Below are 17,577 nucleotides of genomic sequence, written 5' to 3' on the forward strand. Positions count from 1 at the left end.
GTGTGGTGATTGGAGATTGCTCCCAGCCGTGTAGAAGCAGACCAGCAGGCAGGGGGGGGGGGGGGAGAGAGACACACAGTAGAAACAAACAACAAACAAACACTAACAGGGGTTTCAGGGACGGGCAGTGATAGTCGGTCCGTTCTTCTCTATGTCTGTCTTTGGTTTTCTAAGTGTTATTCGATCCATATGACAATAGAGATATGTGCATTAAAAACAAAAACACTTGGGGTATAATGTTCGAACAATGTTATCACCAAACATTTTAAGAATGTTTTTAGAGAACGTTATCCTACCTTTCAGACGTACATTCTAGGAACCAAAATAAAACGTCTCGATGCAACCATTCCTAGTACAATGAATGGTAACATTCTCAGAATGTTTTAGAACCACCAATGTCTAGCTGGGAACTCAGACATGCCTACACAAACATGCAATATCATGAATTACATGCTTGTTTTTTTTTTAAAAGGAAAATGTGGTTTTTTAAACATCCTTTTCAAAACAAATGCAACAAGTTTGTTGTTTTAAAGCGCGCACTACAAATAAATCTGACGTTGAACCATGACCGTGTTAATTATTTCGCATCACAGGAACATTTATAAAAAAAAGAATAACCCCTCCTGAAAACATTATCCAAATGTTTGCTTTCAAAATGTTCTTCTTTGGTTATCATGTACATTGAGGGAACGTTTTATAAAGAAACACCTTTAATGTGTTTACCCCAACAACGTCCAAAACACATCCTTAGAATGTTGCAGGCAAAACGTTCCACCTTTGTTAACATATCACATTAAAGGATGTTTTATAAAACACTTTCTGTCCATCTCAGGCCTCAATAACATCCTCATAACATCCTCTGAATGTTGCAGTTTAAAAACGTTATGTCTTAGTTAACCTTAAACCTTATAGGAACATTATTTTGAAAAAATAAACATCCTAAAAAAGGTTCTTTGAAACATCAGATTAAAACATTTCTTTTAAAACCTTATTAGAAACCTGTAGGTAACGTTCGCCAAAGTTGTGAGAACGTTCCCCCCGCTAGCTGGGAAGCCACCCTGGGTTCATTTAGTGGTAACGTTAGGGCAAACATAAAAAAACCTTGGTGTAACCTTCGATCAGTCTATGCTACTAGACAAACCACATCAACTCTGACCCGTACCTGGTTTGTTCCACCTCAGGAACATTGCCAAGCTCAGGGCTTTCTATCCAATGCAGAACTGGAGATGGCTATCCATGCCTTTATTTATCCCCGGCTTGATTAATGTAATGATCTGTTCTCCTGCCTCAACAAAACATCAATAAACCGGCTACAACAGGTCCAAAATGCCGGCAGCCAGGTTACTCACCGTCGGTCCAAAAAAAACCTTGCCACATCACTACAGCTCCTACTTCTGCCCTGCACTGGCTCCCTGTCCATCTCAGAAACCAATATATTGGTTTACAATATAGAGCTGTCCATGGCCAAGCCACCCGCCTACATTAACGACCTTATCCACCCTCACAGGACACAACCTGGGCCCTGAGGTCCTCCGAGCAAGGCCAAAAACTAAGGGGGACCGTGCCTTTGAGGCGGTGGCCCCTATGGAATGAACTCCCCAGAAACTGAGAGCCTCTGTCTCTGTGGAGGTTTTTAAGGGGCAGCTAAAGACTCACCTTTTCCGACAGGCTTTTTGGGGCGTCGGAGGAGGAGGTGAGTTTGTAGCTGTTTCTCATTGGTGTTTCATCCTATCTTTTTACTGGATGTGTTTTATGCCTTTTATTACAAACTAAAACATTGTTCCCAATGTTTAAAATCTTTCATACCAGTCCCATGTTTATATATTATTATTATTGTTATAAGTATTATTATTAATAATAATGTTGATTATTCATTATTTTAATACTGTTCGTTTTTTTCACCACAGGGGCAGTGCAATTATGTTTAAAAGAAAAACTACAATCCCATGATGCATTGCGGCGGTCCGTTTCTAGCTTCCGGTCCTCAGAAGCTACACGTTGCTAACAGACGTTGATGCAGATTTTGATACCGAATGTAATGTGTTCAAGAGACTTTTAAAACACATAGAAAGAGTTAGTTTATCCTTGGAGGGGTGATTTATCCGTGCTTTTATTCGTTTTAAAAAACCGTGTTTTTGTTGCCTCCCGTTCTTTGTTCGTAGCTTTTTTATACCACGTTGCTGATAGGTAAACATAAGTAAAGGCATTAACCCCCGGTAATAGTGGATAGGAAAAGACGATAGGAGCTGATTTTTTGACAATTCGACTGCAACCCAGAACAGACTGCTAACTCAACAGGAACTATCAAAAACATCCCAATAGAAGTTTAAAGTCACAACATTTTATTAACCAAACAGATTATTGGAGAAACTACTCGGCACATTAATGAACAGTGAAACTAAATTCCTTCAATGCAGCTTAACGAGGCTAGCAGTTGAGATATAATATTTAAAAAAGGAATAGCAAGGCTATTAGAAATCCATGGTTGAAAACACAGCATAGTAAAACATTTCTTCATAGATCAGGAACCCTTACAAACATCAACTAAATTGGAGAACAGCATCTCTGTGGCCTTGTGTTGGCATAGTGTGAACGCTGGTTAGAACATAAAAAACTGTTGTAATAATAAAGCTTTATTATACAGCAATTTTCATACAGCACTTTTCATACAGCACGTGCAGCTCAAAGTGCTTTACAAAATGGCGACACATCACAATTTAAAAATAAACAACAAGAAGTCCCCTCAGACGTTAAGACCTTTACAGATACATGCAGCAAAATATAACATTGTAACAGGTTAAGATACACAAGGAGGTAAAAGGTATGACAATAACAAATGAAATACAGTAAAAAAAATTATGATTTCTCTCGGAAAGATAAGAAACAAGACAGGTGAATAGATTCAACAATATAAAACCCTGTAAATTAAAGTGAACATATAGGTACATCAGAAATAAAAACTAATAACGTAAAAATAAATGTTGCTATTGAAACTGTTAAATAACTAATAAGATAAAACCCTTCCTATATCATAAATAAAACAATGTAAAAGTAGGTAAATAATAAAGACTAAAACACCATTTAAAGTGGGGGGTTGCTAAAAAAAGCTAATCTAAAGAGATGTGTCTTTAGCTGGCATTTAAAAATGTCACTGAGCCTCTCTGATATTTCCTGGTGTTCCACAGTTCGGGAGCGTAGTGGAGAAAAGCCTCACCCATTTTATTTAGGGGGATTTTAGGGATATTTAAAAAGCTGAAGAGGACCTCAGGGCTTGTCCTGGGACATAAAACAAGACTGACTGTGAATTGAAGTCTGTTAGTCAGACTTCAATTCAGAAGACTCTTCAAATATAACTACAGCTCTCAGGACATCAGGGAGGAGGAAACAGCTAGCTTGGCTCTCATAGTTGTTCAAAATTATGCAGAATGGATTCGCTCGTGGACATTAAGGTGAATACTTGAGAAAACGTGTTGCCACACTCTTCACACCACTATGGTTCTCTCCTGTATGAACACGTTGATGTTTTTTGAGATTACCTGATTGAGTGAAAGTTTGCCCACATTCTTCACAGCTGTACGGTTTATCTCCAGTGTGAATACGTTGATGTGATTTGAGAGCATCTGATTGAGTGAAAGTGTGCCCACATTCTTCACAGCTGTACGGTTTTTCTCCAGTGTGAATACGTTGATGTCTTTTGAGATGATCTGATTGAGTGAATGTTTTCCACAAAATTCACACCAGTACGGTTTTCTCCAGTGTGAATGCGTCGATGTGATTTGAGAGTACCTGATGTAGTGAATGTTTTCCCACATTCTTCACAGCTGTATGGTTTTTCTCCAGTGTGAATACGGTGATGTGATTTGAGATTACTTGATGAAGTGAACGTTTTCCCACAGTCTTCACACCAGTATGTTTTTTCTCCAGTGTGAATACGGTGATGTGATTTGAGAGCCCCTGATTTAGAGAATGTTTTCCCACACTCTTCACAGCTGTACGTTTTTTTCTCCCGTGTGAATACGGTGATGTGATTTGAGAGGCCCCTGATGTAGTGAATGTTTTCCCACACTCTTCACAGCTGTACGGTTTTTTCTCCCGTGTGAATACGGTGATGTGATTTGAGAGCCCCTGATGTAGTGAATGTTTTCCCACACTCTTCACAGCTGTACGGTTTTTCTCCCGTGTGAATACGGTGATGTGATTTGAGAGCCTCTGATGTAGTGAATGTTTTCCCACACTCTTCCAGCTGTACGGTTATCTCCAGTGTGAATACGTTGATGTGATTTGAGATTACCTGATTGAGTGAATGAAAGTTTTCCCACACTCTTCACAGCTGTACGGTTTTCTCTCCAGTGTGAATACGTTGATGTGATTTGAGAGCACCTGATTGAGTGAAAGTTTGCCCACATTCTTCACAGCTGTATGGTTTCTCTCAGTATGAATACGCAGGTGGCGCTTTAAATCTCTAGATGTTGTAAAGGATTTGTCACATTGCTGACAGCTTGTGACGTCTCTCTCTTCCTTCGGTTTCTAGACAGACAGACAGAGAAAGAGAGAACGTAAATCTAAAAAGCATAAATACATATAGAGTTAACACAATAAAAACTCACTTAATATAAACCTTGGACTTAACGGAAATACTACTTTACTAACTGTTTGTGTTTATTATATTTGTATTATATTAGATACAGTAATACAGCAGCATTCTAACCACAGTAAATACCAGAGGTGGGGGATTCGAGTCACATGACTTGACTCGAGTCGCATATTTTGGACTTGAGACTTGCTTGACTAACATTGATCAAATCCTCGACTTGACTTTGACTTGGTATTCATGACTTGAGAATTGACTTAGGCTTGAGACAGATGACTCGAAAGGACTTTACTTTCTAAAATAAAGTATTTGCATTTGAATTGTACAAAGCCCCTAAAGGGCAATGAAAGAAAGGAGTGAGAGACAGTAACTCGTTCGCAGGAGAAAGTTACCGGTGTGCCAAGTAGGAAGTGGAGCGCACAGGAGACAGACGTTTCATTGCAGACTGTTATGTCTATGTGGGGAAATGGCAGTGCATACATTATTTGAGATATATTTCGAAGTCGGACTTCATTTTAGGGACATTTCGGCCAGGAGAGCTATTTGTTTAAGCACCGGATCGGCAAAACAGGAGAGTCTGTGAACCAGTCTGCCTTGATCTATGAATTAATGTCCGTGACTCTCACAGTATCTGCTGCCCACAGCTGTTTTATAGAAGGAAAACCTCCTTCACTTCATAAAATCTCTGCAGCACCAGGAGGCAGTAACGTGTAACTCAGCAGAATCTGAGAAGAGCAGCACCAGCTGCAAAGAGCTGTGCCTTTTACTGTTTACTTCACTGTGTTTACCTTCATTAGAACAGCTAAAGAGCAACCGCAGGCTGCTACGTTTTAACAACACACACATTCAACTGCCTGATTCTTCCCCATATTACCTGTTTTATGATTTCAGAGCCCCACTCTCCATTGTTGCTAATGTTGAAAATAAAACTCTACTCTTCATAACCAATGTCTTCTAACTGATATAAATGTGGAAACTGGGGTTATTCATCAGGATTTGGTATGACTTGACTTGCTTGACTCTCACCCCAGTAACTTGAGACTTGCACATGTATGACTTACTCCCACCTCTGGTATATACAGGAGACAGAGGGAGACGGCATCCTGTCACTGCGCGTCTCAGTATGCTCCGTTCGTCTTGTGTTTTGTTTTTGTTTGTTTGGTCTAATTATTGTCTAAACGTTGTTGTGTCTGTATGAAACATCATTTTGAGAGACCATGCTTTTGATCCTGTGGATTACATTTGCCTTCTGCAGACCATGTCTGGCCATACAACTTTCCAAGACACAACTGAGTGACAGCACAAACAGGTTAGTGCGAGGAGCCCCGGCCTCTACGCTGCTACAGCCGTGAGGCTATGCTGGAGCTACAATACGATCGGCCTCATACGAATACACCAAGCCATCTGTGCTCTTCAATATTGGATGACATCCCTCGGGAGCCGCTTAGAAACACCAGCAAAAAGAGACGAGGAAGGAGGGGAGGCGTTCAGAATCGCCTACGGCGGAGATTCAGCCGGCCACCACTTCCATCCATCATTCTCACAAACCTGCGCTCATTGAGCAACAAAGTGGACACACTAAGGACATACACAAGGTACCGTCATGAATATCGTCAGGCCTCTTTATTATGTTTCACGGAGAGTGGGCTACAATCTACAATGCCTGAATCTCTCTTTGAGGTACCCGGATTCACCCTTGTTCGAGCAGGCAGCGATGCGAACTCGGGGAAAACCAGAGGAGGCGTTATTTGTGTGTATATTAATGATCTGTGGTGCCGATCATACTCAGTAAATGTAAAACCTGCAATCCCAACGTAGAAATTCTTGGCATGACGTTAAGACCCTTTCATCCTCTAATCTGCCTAGAGAATTCGGGTGTATTTTACTGTTTGTTGTTTACGTGCCTCCCAGCGACAGAGCGTCAATGGCGGCCGGCTCCATCGCTGCCCGTGTTCACGAGCTGCAACTCAGCCGCCCCGATGCACCGGCAATAGTGCTCGGGGACATGAAGCAATGTCGCCTGGAGACTGTGTTACCTTGGTTCCAACAGTATGTTAGGGATCACACTAGGGCTGTACCCGAATATCCGTTCGTTGGAGATTTTTTATTTTTTATTTTTATTTTTATTTAACCTGTTTCACGCCTTCCCCCCGGTACCGGGCGGATAAACGCGTCATTTGCAGGAAACAACGTCTAAGGAATCTTAATATTGAATAAAACTATGAATGTGTTATATCCATGTAACGGGAAGAAACTCAGCTAACTGATCTTTTTAATTTTTTTTTCAAAAAAAACCCACAATGCTAGCACTCAGCCTCTGAATTAGCCTCGACGAAAAAACGTAACCTACAAAGGCACATAAACTCACTCAGAACTCCCTTATTACTTATCCTAGATGCACAACCAAACACTATTTTTTGGTGTCCTGGAGACACTGAATCTAACGGTGCCCACCTCAACACTCAGTGATAAACATTCGCGACGCTATCAACGAAAGCGTACATCATCACATGTGGAGCCAAGAAGCTAAACATGTAAATATGGCTTACCTTGGTCAAAAGTGGTCTTCAATGGCATTAAAACGATAAAAAAACGATGCTGCAGTTAATCCATAGGTTCATCCTATGTGTCTGTGCCTTCTTTGAAATTATTTCTGATAATCCATAAGCAATACAACTGCGTTTTAGTTTCCAAACTCCAGAAGGAGACATTCCTCCAGTTTAGTTTCGCTTTCCACACGCGAAGCGGCAACATTTTTTCTTTACAATGTGTGTCTATGTGAGTCTCCTCCTTCGATTCTATTGGCTCCAACGGTCACAAGGGTATGTCAACCAACCAGATCGAGCAAGGGGGGCCAGAGATAGGTCAAATCCACCCAAATGACCCCAGATGGCCCAGTTTTTGGCTAAATCTCTCTAAAAAGGTCAAATTTCACTTGTTTTGCATCAATCTTGATACAGGGTACTTATTATATGTTGTACTTTGGATTCCTAAAGCTTTTAGTCTACTAACCCATCATCCAAGGGTAGTTTTCACTATCTGTAAAAAATAATTTTTGGACGGACACTATAATTTACAGTTTTTTACTATGTAAAATCTGAATTTTCTTTAAAATAAAAAACATTTATATTGATTCTGACACTTCTACATCCAACTCACAGGTTTATCATTACTTTGAGAAAAGATTATTAATTTAACCCTTTTAGAAGGGAAGATATGGTCATTTGTTCTGGGAATGTCATTTTCGAGCCTGAGACCTGAAAAACAGGCTCAGAGTGGAACAGGTTAACCTTTATTTAACCAGATAAAAACATTGAGATAAAATCTCATTTTCAATGCTGACCTGGCCAAGAAGGCAGCAACGTTACACATAACACATAACACAAACATATAAAATACAGAGAACATAACTAAGAAAACAAAAGACGAAAAAGCAGTCACTACATTGTGCACATTAGGACAATAAAAAAAGTACACTACTTGTTACTGCAAGAGCAGCTGGTGGTGAGGACTTCAGACAACTTCAATTTAAAACATGATATAGAGACAAGTGCCCTCAGTTTAAGGCGTGATTGAAGGTCATTCCAAGACCAAGGACCATAATAAGAAAGACTCCTTTTTCCAGCCTCAGTCCGTACAGTAGGAACCTGGAACCGTATCCAGGCACTGGATCTGAGGTTGTAAGAGTCGCAAACTGGGGCAAATCTGACACATATGTAGAGTGGAAGCTTACCTAAAATGGCTTTATACATTAATAAAAACCAGTGCTGCATCCTACGCATAGTAAGTGAGGACCATCCAGTTAGGCTGTACAGTTTGCAATGATGAGTCCTATAGGGTGCATTTGATATATAACGCAGTGCAGCATGGTAAAGTGGGTCAAGTTTGGCCAAAACAGTGGGACAGGCAAATCTATAAATGGTATCACCGTAGTCCAGCTGGGACAGGAATAAGCCAGAGACCAACCTTTTACGGGATGAAATTGAAAAACAACATTTAAATCTGAAAAGGAAGCCAAGAGTGAATTTCAATTTCTTTGTTAAAACTTCAATATGGTGTTTAAAGTTCAGATTACTGTCCAACCAAAAGCCCAGATATTTGTAGGTATCAACAAACTCAACAGAAACGCCATCAAGGGTGTCAATGTAGAGGCAAGAGGAGGACGCTGACTTGGGAGCAAAAAGCATTGCTTTGGTTTTCTTACTGTTCAATAGCAGTTTAGAATCAAGAAGCGCATGCTGCAGCGTGATAAAATCTGATTTTAAATTGGAAACGGCCATATCCAGAGAAGGAGCACACGAGTATACAATAGTGTCATCAGCATACATATGATAGGTAGAAAATTGCATCTGATTACAAATATTGTTTACATATAATAAAAAGAGCAACAGCCCCAAGATAGAGCCCTGTGGAACTCCCTTCTCCAAGGTGACAGGGTCAGAGACAGTACTACCCAACCTGACGCATTGAGTACGGTCGGTTAGATAACTCTGAAACCAGCAAATGGCATTGTGACCGAAACGAGACACCAACATAACATTAGACATAATGTGGTGATCTACAGTGTCAAGTGCTTTGGCTAGGTCAATAAACAATGCAACACAAACTGATTTCTTATCCAAAGCAGCCTTAATATCGTCTAAGACTTTCAGACTGGCAGTCACAGTACTGTGCTTTGATCTGAATCCAGATTGCATAGGGTTAAGGATGTTGTGTGAATTAAAAAAAAGTTTTAGCTGAGTAGAAACAAGGGACTCAAGAATCTTTGATAACACAGAAAGATTTGAGATAGGACGATAGTTATTCAACTCCGTGGGATCACCAGCTTTCAAGAGGGGCGATACCAGAGCTTGCTTCCACACAGCTGGCAGTGTGTGAGTGGACAGGGAGAGATTACACATATCAGTTACTGGTTGTGCTTTAATCTGAGCTGCAATTTTTAAAAAGAACGGGTCAAGGCCGTCAGGCCCGGCAGACTTTTTAGGATCAATTGAGTGCAAACCCTGTAAGACTTCAGAGACCGAGAAATAAGCGAAATCAAAAACAGGGGAGTTCAACTCTTGACTATGGATGTGAGTACGACCATTTAGAGAGTCATGACTTTGCTCATCAAAAATGTGACCAGCCTTTTTGAAGTGAGCATTAAAGGCATTAGACATACCATCTGAATCTGAAATAAAAGAATCACTGACCTTCAGTTTTTGTGGGAAACTAGAAACCTTCTTGTTCTGAAGTGATTTAATTGTTTTCCAGAATTTAGAATGGTCATTAAAACAATCAGTGGTTAAGCTCAGATAGTAATCAGCTTTAGCTTTTTTAATAAGGGCAGAACATTTATTTCTGAGGACACGAAAAAGAAGCCAGTCATCACTAGTGTTAGACTTTCTAGCTAAGGACCATTGCTTATTTCGATCATGAATGAGATCAGATAGTTCTCTAGTAAACCATGGAGTGTTCCTATTCTTAACTCTGAATTTTCTAAGGGGGGCATGTCTATTAATAATCGATAAAAAGTGATCAATAAAAAATTGGACGGCAACATCAACAGATGGAATTAACGCTGTGAAGTGCCATTTAACCTCCGCCAGATCGGGTAGGAAAGCCTGCTCAGAGAAGTGTTTGAAGCAGCGCCTGAGCACAATAAGGCCCTTGGCTTTGGGCAACTTAGTGCTCCTAACGCAAGCGATAGTGCAATGGTCACTGATATCATTAGGAAAAACACCAACAGACAGAAACTTATGAGCTGCATTTGTTAGAATGACATCTATAAGGGTATCGTTATTGGGTTTGGCAGGGTTTATTCTAGTGGGACTATCAATAAGCTGAGTTAAGTTCAAAGAATCACAAACCTGCTTAAACTGTGAAGATTTATCACTTAACCAGTCCCAATTTAAATCACCCAATAAAATGATTTCAGAAGAAAACTTAGACAACAATTCAGTAAGGCTAGTAGTTGCATCCATGATGGCCGATGGAGGCCTATAACAGCCAATAACAGTGAGAGGAGCATTTGCTATAGTTATTTGGACTGCTAGCAACTCAAATTGCCTTGGAATTGAAATTGAGTGAAGGACAGAGCACTGTAGTTTCTCAGCAGTGTATATTGCAACACCACCAGCTCTGCCCTTACGATCAGCTCTGAATACATTATATCCATCAATCTGAATAACAGTGTCAGTGACAGAGGGTTTTAACCAGGTTTCAGAAACTACAACAATATCAGGCTTAGCAACTAAAAACCAGGTCTTGAAAACATCTAATTTGGGCACTAGGCTTCTAGCATTAACATGCAGAAAACCCAATCCTTGCCTACAGCTAAACTCATTCGGAGTTGGCAAATGATGCAAGGAAGCAGAGAAACACTCAGGACCAGTGTTAATGTTAACGTTACCAGAGAGTAATAGCAGTAACAATATTAACAGTCTGGAAGATGATTTTTTTCACATGGACTCTGGACACGTCACTCCTCAGAGGGGCGGGGCTGCTCCGATCCTTCGATATTAGCGAGTCCAGAGTCAAAAGGGCATACGGGAGAGCGCATTTCGTGCCATGAAACGTCAGCTTTTGGTAAAAACTATCCGATGGAGTCAGCGCTCTAGAGGTTCCACCATCCGAATGTCCGAAGTGAACAGAGGCATCGCTGGGAGGCAATCCGTCAGTTTTGCCGACATGCGGGCTGACAATTAATCCCAGGAAAAAAGCGAACACAAGGGTAGCTTTAGGCAACATTGAGCTGCAACACACCCAATTCAGGATCCGCAGCTCAGGTCGACCAGCCCCCGACAGCACGGCAGGACAGACCGCAATCCACAGTCCGAAAGAGCGACAGCTCAGGCAGAGAGCAAACAATCCAGTCACAGCGAGGCACCGGCACAAAACGACGCAAAACAGCCCAAAAGCTTTTAAAAGCTTTTAAAACGTTTTTAAAAGCGCAGCAGACCAATTTAAAAACGGGTCTAAAAAGCTAAATAATTTTTTTTAAATGTCAGTATGCACAAGAGGTAGTTAATGCCAAAAAAAACAACGAGAATGAGACTAACAGAGACAGAAACAAATCAACGTGCTGCCATCTTGGAACACACACCTGGGTGCAATCATGCCAATCATGTCAGGGGGGGGCAGTGTTGCGCTGCAGTGCAGATTCACTGCTTCCTGCTTCTTACAGTGCAGACGTTTTTCTGCTTGCTCTTGCCTCTGCTTACTTTTTGATGCTGATTTTCCTATTTTTCTTTTCTGATAACTTCGAGCAGCGGCTCCTGGACATTAACTTATCACTGGGACAGTTATTCTTCGTAAATAGATGAAGGGTTTCAGCCATATTTCAATATTTTTACGACGACCTCACTCCTACAGTAGCGTGGCCTAACAACAGCTAAAGCCTGGTATTGCATGCTATTTAGCTAGTTAGCAGCAAAATGCCTCCGCTCTCTACAGGTGACTTCCACAAACTTCTACAGAAGATGGCAATGTTGGAAATGAAAATGCAACGGTTGGAAGTTAACGTGGAAGTGAATGGACTAGGTTGGAATGACACCACTTTACCAGTGCAAAAGAATGGAAAAGGGCATGCTAACTTACAGCTAGCTAGCAGCTACAAGGATTCCAAGGAACAGCAGGGCTGTGTGCCGGGTAATAAATCTACAAGTGGTAGTCCTCCCTCGAACTCTCTGGGTGCAAGGCCGAAGAGTAAATAATTTCCATGGGATTTGGGAGAACGAATAACAGGCAGAGCCCAGCGCTCTGAAATCTGTAATGCGACCGGCTGGCCTGCATTGTTATCACCCAGGAAGAGCGCCTCTTCAACCCCTATTCATACTAGGAAGCAGCCGTGGACAGCTGCTAAAGGGAGAACTACAAACAATCCTCCTAAACCACCAAGTGTGCCAATCCAGAACAGATACGCTCCACTGACACAGAACCGGAGATCTCTTTCTGATGAGCTGGATAACCTGTCCTCTTCACACAGCAGGGTAAGGACCAATAGCTACTCCAAAAGTAAAAGGCTAGAGGGAAAGCTAACGACTAGGCCTGAAACTCTGATTGTGGGTGACTCTGCTATAAGAGATGTAAAATTCATTAACTACTACTTACATTTAATATCTAACTCCTTCAGCCTACTTTCAGCTGCACAAACCATTCCACTATTAACTTACTCAGCTATTTCAGGACATTGAGGCTATACATGTTGTTGTTTATACCTTTTTTAAACCTTTTCTTTTAAATATTAAGCTTCTTCACTATTTTTCCTACTCTTCCAGTTTAAGTCATTGCAATGCATTTGAACTGTAACAATTTGATTCAAATCATTTCACTTTTCTGTATTTCTCCGCTAAATTTAGCAACACACTTACTTGGTTTTTGTAGCTAAAAGCACAAAAAGGTTCATAGCAGAGGTGAGAAGTAACTAAGTACATCTACTCAAGAACTGTACTTAAGTACTATTTAGAGGTACTTTTACTTTACTTGAGTATTTCCATTTAATGCTACTTTGTACTTTTAGAACAGTTCAGAGGTAAATGGTGTACTTTTACTCCACTCCATGTATTTAATACCTTTAGTTACTTTACAGATGTGGATGTGTGATGTGAAATATAATCAAGTGTTAAATCAGACTTTAGTTCCACCTGGAGTAAATTCACAAGCTACCCTGCAGTATACAAAGTCATTCAAACTAGCTGCACCTTTACCAGCTTTGAGAACACTTTAATGATCAATCAAGACAACTCAATACAACCGACGGACACAACAAAACAAATGTACAGCTACTACGTAGGTTCTAGTGATGGGAATTCCGGCTCTTCTTGGTGAGCCGGATCATTTGGCTCGGCTCACCAAGAAGAGCCGGCTCTTTCGGCTCCCAAACGGCTCTTCAGTTTACCACATATTATACCTTTTATAATTCAATCAAATGTAGCCCTGTTTTGACTAATGATTTATACGTGTACACATATCACTTAAATTATTCAATACATCCTTTGTACTGAAGTATTCAAAAGTAAAAATTACATGTTTAATATCAATTATTTGCTGCATGTGGCCAATTGTTTTCATTGCATTTACAGACCCTTGTATCTCTCTGATACCACCCAATGAATGCACAGACTTGCTTGTAGAACCACGCTACACAAAGCAGATAGCAACACCTATACAAACTTAAGCATAGACATTTAAAAAAAGGGGCTACTGTATCGACATTTTCAAATTATATTTAAAGAAAAGGACCTGACAAAACAGCAGGGCTCTATTTCAGTATTAACTATAGAAAAAAAGACAGCAACAGCTGACATCAAATCTTTGCTGAGCCCAAGGATAATCATAAATAAATAACATAGTGAAAATAAATATATTGCAATGCTCAGTACAGCAGCATCCAACCGTCTCTAATCATAAAAAAACATAATACAAATAAATGTATTGCAATGCTCAAAACAGCAGCATCCAACAGTCTCTAATCCTTGGATATTACATGCCACTGCATGCATGCACGGAGCAGCTGTAGAGCGGAGATCATCATATCATTCTGTCTTCTTGTATTACTTAACAAAAAATAACAAAAACGGCTCGTTCGCGGGCGCGAGCCGGCTCCCGTCGTTCACTTCGCGACCGACACATCACTAGTAGGTTCATAGCAGAGGTGAGAAGTAACTAAGTACATTTACTCAAGAACTTAAGATTCCAGTCTACGAGAATCTTAGGTTATATTATATATACGTGTTAGAGCCAGTATTTTTGTTTTCATAAGAAAGGCCACCTAATTGTAACGTCTGTAGTCAACACACTATAAAAGATTACACTTCCCACAGCGCCTGCTCTAACTTGTCATCTACTAATATCTCCCAGTAACTTGGACCAGCGTGTATTTATTGAATCACCTTTGTTGTACAGCCTGTGCTGAAACACGGTTTTATATGCAGGCTTTTAAAACTGTATTTATACTATATTGATACTGTTTTCATACCGTTTTAAACACTGTTTGAATACAGTTTTTAATACTATATTTATACTGTTTTTATACTGTTTTTACCCCTGGCAGAAGCAGCTAGGTCGCATCAGCTCCAGTTAGCTCCAGTTAGCTCCCATTAGCTCCCGATAGCTCTTGTTAGCTCCCGGTGCTAACTCACCTGAACGAAGGTTGTTTTACTGGATCCTGCCATGCCGGTGTCTTCCCCCGGTGTCCCGGAGGCCGCTAAACCCTCCCGGTTCTCCGGTAAATCCTCCGGAGCTGCCGAGGCCATGATGTCTGATGTTGTGGTGAACTGCCGTAAAGACACTAGTACTGTTGCAAAATGTGAGGTGGCAGAGTACACTTAGTGACCGCCAGAGGGAGCCAAATACCTTATCAATAATAATAATAATAACAATAGATTACATTTTTATAGCGCCTTTCAAGGGACCAAAGGCCACTTTACATGCTGTCAACAAACAAACAAACAAACAAGCAATGAAGTATTAACACGTTAAACGTTATTGATCCCACATTGGGAATTATTTAGTTACATAAGGAGACATTTCAGTAAAAAGATATCCACATTTATTTATATATATTTTTTCAAATTAGTTATTGTGATTGAATTATATATTGTTATTTTATTTATTGTTTTATTATTATTATTATTGTTATTATTATTATTGTCTTATTAGAATTTTTATTTCATCATTTTTATTTTATTATATTTTATTATTTTATCATTTTTATTATCTTATTTTATTATTCTCAAAACAGAGAATCAAACGACCGTAAACAGGAAACGCTTGGACATTAGGCTTGTTTCAGATGAGCGAGACCGACGCAGACCTGCACAATTGCGACCGCCGTCTTGCTAGTGCGTTGCATGATGGTTAGTAATTATGTACGCCTTGCTCTGGAGGCTCGACTACATGAGACATTGAAATCTCGCGGGACAAAGACGCCGGCAGCCTTGAGAGCGAGGCGGCGCTGTTTCTCTCCACGGGCTGCGGAAGCGAAATGCTTGATGGGAAACGACTCGCTGGTATATCGAGCTGAGAGCTCATTGGTGGTTTTTCCCCCGTGCTGGTGATGAAACTCTCCAATAGGCTACATGCACTAGGGTCTGAGACGCACTTCCGCCTTAGCCGTAATACGGCTCGGCTGCTTCCGGTTTACTTCCGGTCTGCGTAGCTGAGCGGGAGATCGTCCACAAAGGTTTTACTGTTTAAATCTATGGTTTAAATATGAGTCGACGGAACATTTGCAAAGACAAGTGAATAACTACTCCGAGCACTGCTGTGTCCCACTTTGTACGGCGTCAGCTAAATTCAACGGCGTCCTAAGTTTCCATGGCTTTCCGACTGAACTCGAGCTGCGAAGACAGTGGCTGGTAAAAATACGGCACGATAACTTTACAATATCCTCTCACTCCAAGGTCTGCAGTCGTCACTTCGCTACGGATCAACTAATAGAGCCAAAAACCCTTGATGGCCGTAGGAGGCTTGTGAAAGGTGCTGTACCAACTCTGTTTGAGTGGAATCACTTTACTGCTCAAACACAGCGGGCTAGTGTTTGGGAGAGAAGGGAGCGGCCCACTGAACCAGTCTCTCGGGAGGAGCAGGAAGAGCACATCGATGTCCGTGACCATGATTACTGCTCAACCCCTGAACCAGCTTCACTGGACATGTCCTCTCAAGCTACAGAAGACAACTCCAAAACAGTGGAGGATCTGCAGAAGCAACTGCAGGAGTTAAGAGTCCAGCGAGAGTTTTGCTTACAGCGGTTTGCTGGCTCCGACGACAACATCCGATTCTATACCAGGTAATGTTTTGTCTCAATTCTATCCAAGTTTTTGAGATGGGTTAGCTTATAAAGAATCCTGTTTACCTGCCGTGTGACCGCTGACTATATGCATGCAGTGTTGGGATATTTTATTTATTTAATCGTTTATTTGGCAGGGACAATGCACAGTAATGAACACTTAAAACATTAAAATGTATCAAGCGTAACAGTGCCAGATTTAGCTTTGAGCTAATTTCCATCCGCAGTCCCTCACATTAAACATTTAAGAAAATTACATTTTACAAACATGGTAAAAACAAAATACATGATATGCAAAAAGTGCAAAAGAGCAAGAGCAGCATACACAAGTATTTACCACATGGCAGTACAATATAGCAGCTACGACATATAAAGTGCAAGAGAAGATAAAAGTGCTAGATAAAGTGCAAGAGGAGATACCCCTGTGTTAACGGAGAGGACATTTTGACCAAAAGTGGTCCGTCTGTGGTGGAGTTCAGTCTCCTCTGGTTTCTGACCTAGTGCAGCGTCCAGTGTGTTTTTTGTCAACTTAACTGAAGTATAAGTACAAATACTATGGTTTTAAAATACTCCTGAACTGAACATGTAGAATCATAAATCATGTGTTTTCATATATAAAAAGTAACTAGAAACTATGAAGGTTAACTAAATGTGGTGGAGTAAAACATACTAATACTAACAACATACTGATAATACTTTACTACAAGTGGAAATCTTCAAAACCTTACCAAAGTAAAAGTATGTCAATATCCACTGCGTTTCCCCCAGTTGCACACTTAAGAATGAAGAGTAAAAGTAGTCATTGTGTGTAAAATGTTCCCTGTATGTTTTAGATTATTATTACTGCTGCTTTAATGTAGTTGTTACATTTTACTGCTGTAGATTACTATACCTGCACCAAGTGCCTTCTTAATCAGTTTGAATTGTAATGTATTATAGCAAACAAGAAGAAAACATTAGCCCATGTGTTACAGTTAACACGATTGTATTTACTGTCAATTAATGACTGACATGTGTCTTTTGTGTACAGATTCCCGAGCTATAACCACCTGATGGCCTTCTGGTCTTTGATTGAGCCTTCAATTCATAAAATGGTTCGTGTTACAAGAGCGATATCAGCTGCCAAGAGGAATGAAGAAGTGGTTACACACGCACGTCCATCAACGGTAGGCTACGTTTCTTTTAACACACAATCTAAACACAAACTGAAGGGAAA

General features: G+C 40.5%; 1 pseudogene; it reads right to left on the minus strand.

Moving 5' to 3' along the window:
- Positions 1 to 3,443: 3,443 nt before the first annotated feature.
- Positions 3,444 to 6,532, minus strand: LOC117496638 (annotated as a pseudogene).
- Between the last annotated feature and the right edge of the window lie 11,045 nt (positions 6,533 to 17,577).

Source organism: Trematomus bernacchii, unplaced genomic scaffold, assembly GCF_902827165.1.
Source record: "Trematomus bernacchii unplaced genomic scaffold, fTreBer1.1, whole genome shotgun sequence".
Taxonomy (NCBI): Eukaryota; Metazoa; Chordata; class Actinopteri; order Perciformes; family Nototheniidae; genus Trematomus; species Trematomus bernacchii.